Consider the following 2,876-nt stretch of genomic DNA (forward strand, 5'->3'; position numbering starts at 1 on the left):
TAAAAGTCAGAAGCCGGCAGGAGATAGGTGTCAGAAGACGCACGTGCATGTAAATACTGCTGAAATAGAATAGGTAGAGTGAAAAGGGTAAAACATATACTTGAAAATATTTAATCAATGTAAAAATAAAATTGAGTATCTGATAGTAGTGAAAGGCGTGTAAAATAAATAACGTCTATATATTAATTTGATTGACTAGTGTGAAAAAAGTTGTTTAACAATTAAAACTTTGTAAATATTATTAAAGGCTCCTGAAGCAGCAATACTGATTAAATATTCGTGAAGAAAAGAATACTGATAGCTAAAATATCTTTGGAGGAGAGATAAAGTTTATGGAAGAGGGAAATAGCAGTGAAGACGAGCTATTTTTGCCAGAACACTACACACAGGAAGGAGATATAGGAACACAAGGAATAAGAACACATTTTTGGTTGGAACAAACCTGTAAGGATGAGGATGGTGTAGAGCAATGGCAAACTAGATAAATCAGAAATTGTGGCAGTTGACAAAATTCATTAATTTGGCACAAGTGCAGGACGAGTTTCCTGACGTGCCTTGGAAAGAGGTGATACGCAGGTGGTGGACACCAAAGACACTTGCAATAGTGTTGGAGCGGTTGTGCAATAACCCTAGTGCTACTGTAGCCATACCTTTAGGTCCAGCATTGGGACTGCCCGCAGGGTATGGTATACCAGGGCGCAATAGAGTGACCTCAAATCCACGACTGAGCTTCACAATAGTCCCTAGGAGAGTTAACTGGGAAACAGGCAAATTTGGGTGCATTACAAAAACACCAGCAGGAGACGGAACGGATAGATTAGAATACAATCCCACAAGGGAAAGGAAATATAAGCCAGGAGTTACAGTAGATAAGATACTGGTAACGATAAAAACTAAAGACACAGACGAGGAACCAGAGATACGTAGAACAGCACATAGTGTAAGACAGGGCTATATGGGGGCAGGAATGGTGAAGGAACAAGGGAACGCAACTCCAATGGGAGTGGTGATAAACAATCACCCAGATCAAAAAGAATTTATTGAAAAATGCATGAAAAAGTGGCATGGGAGAACAAAAGGAAAACTAAAATGGCCTTTACAAGGCACCTTCATGGAAGCATACTGTGATGAAGTGGCAACAAATATAAAACACCATAAGTCCAGAGACACAAGTGAGAAAAGAGAAGGAAAGCGTGCAAGGGAAAGAGAGGTGTTAGGTTGGTTTAAATTCGAAGGGTACCGACACATGCACAAAGATCAACCCCCTAAACCTCCACCAGCAATTAAGAAAGTAATGATAGAACAAGAAGTGAAAACAAACCAGGGACAGCAGAAGGCCACTGCACCTGAGTGGTCAACCAAACCACCACCGCCTTATTCCCCAGATAGTCACACACCTAGAACAGGTATTTATCCAGTACTAGAGACACTTGAAGGAGAGGAGAGACAAGAAGTAGAGGGAGAGCTGCAGGGAAAGTTTACAATGACCCTGACCAAGCAGACTCACAACAAAGAAAAAGACAGAGGATGGACTGCTAATGCTGAAGAGGATCAACAAGAGAGAATGACAGCAGAAGAGATGGAGAATGGAGAGGGAGGAGAGATGGACTGGTGCCAAAGAGAGCGCACGCCTAACCCTGCAACGCTTCATCTATTGGGCAAGGCATCCCGAGGAACAAAACCTCAAGTTTCTCTGAGCATGAGCGGAGATTCACAAGGAAGAAGAGACAGAGAAAACTACTACCAAGAGGTGAGAAGAGAATTCAAGCCTGAAGTAATGAACAGAGTGGATTACTGGCTAAAGGAAGTAAGTGCTCAGACATCACCAAAGAAAGAAAGATGGGAACCAGATGATAGCAGCAGAAGACACACCAGCAGAGATACAGCTGGAGGAGAAGAATACACCCCACTCAAGCTGTCAGATTTGCCAATCACAACAAAACAACAACAACAGGAAAGGCTGAAAAGACAACAAGAATGGGAACAGGCCAGCCCCAAGACACGAGAAGAACGCATGAAGGAAATGAAAACACTGGATGAGACCATCCGGAGAGAGGAGGAGGAGCTGCGTAGGCTGGAAGCAGAAGAAAAGAGGCTGCTAGCACAGTGGGACAAAATCCGCAAAGATTCAGACAGAGTACTAACAAGCACTCCACACACAGTGAGAATGGAGCTGAGTGGCATCATGACAACCGAGAGTCCAACACATGCAGAAGCACAAAAAGTGTTGGAGAACGTGGAAACCAGAGTGCATGAAATGACCAATCGACAACTGCAACAGATTAATGGCACTAATGATTATGTAAAAGTGCTAAGGAATGGAAGAAGAATCGTACCCACAGTTCCCAAGATTCAAGAGCAATTCCCATATTTGGCCAAGCCATAAACGCACAGTACATAGCACGAAACAGTCGTTGGATATCCTATCTTTGGTGGAATCATCAAAGATACGTGAATTGGACAATATCGGCCATAGAAACTGTCCGCGAGCAACTACATGCTACATCACTGATGGCGATACAGAACAGGTTTGTACTAGACACAATGTTAGCGGAGGAACAGGGTGTATGTAAATACTTCGGAGATGAGTGCTGCACAGTAATACCCATGAACACAGGACAAGAAGGGAATCTTACTAAGCTTTTAGAGTCACTAAAACAAATGAGGGATGAACAGGTTAAACACTCAAATTGGAACACGAAACAGACATCCATATGGGAGTGGTTTCAGAACATGTCCTGGATCAAAATTCTCCAAACAATAGGAATGGCAGTTGGCTCATTGATTTTGATAGCTATGGTGATCATGTGCTGTGTATTCCCTTTGATCAGGATCATGATAGGCAGAATGATGTCATTAGTCACGGGACAGTATCC

This window comes from Micropterus dolomieu, linkage group LG11 (genome assembly GCF_021292245.1).
Source record: "Micropterus dolomieu isolate WLL.071019.BEF.003 ecotype Adirondacks linkage group LG11, ASM2129224v1, whole genome shotgun sequence".
Classification (NCBI taxonomy): Eukaryota; Metazoa; Chordata; class Actinopteri; order Centrarchiformes; family Centrarchidae; genus Micropterus; species Micropterus dolomieu.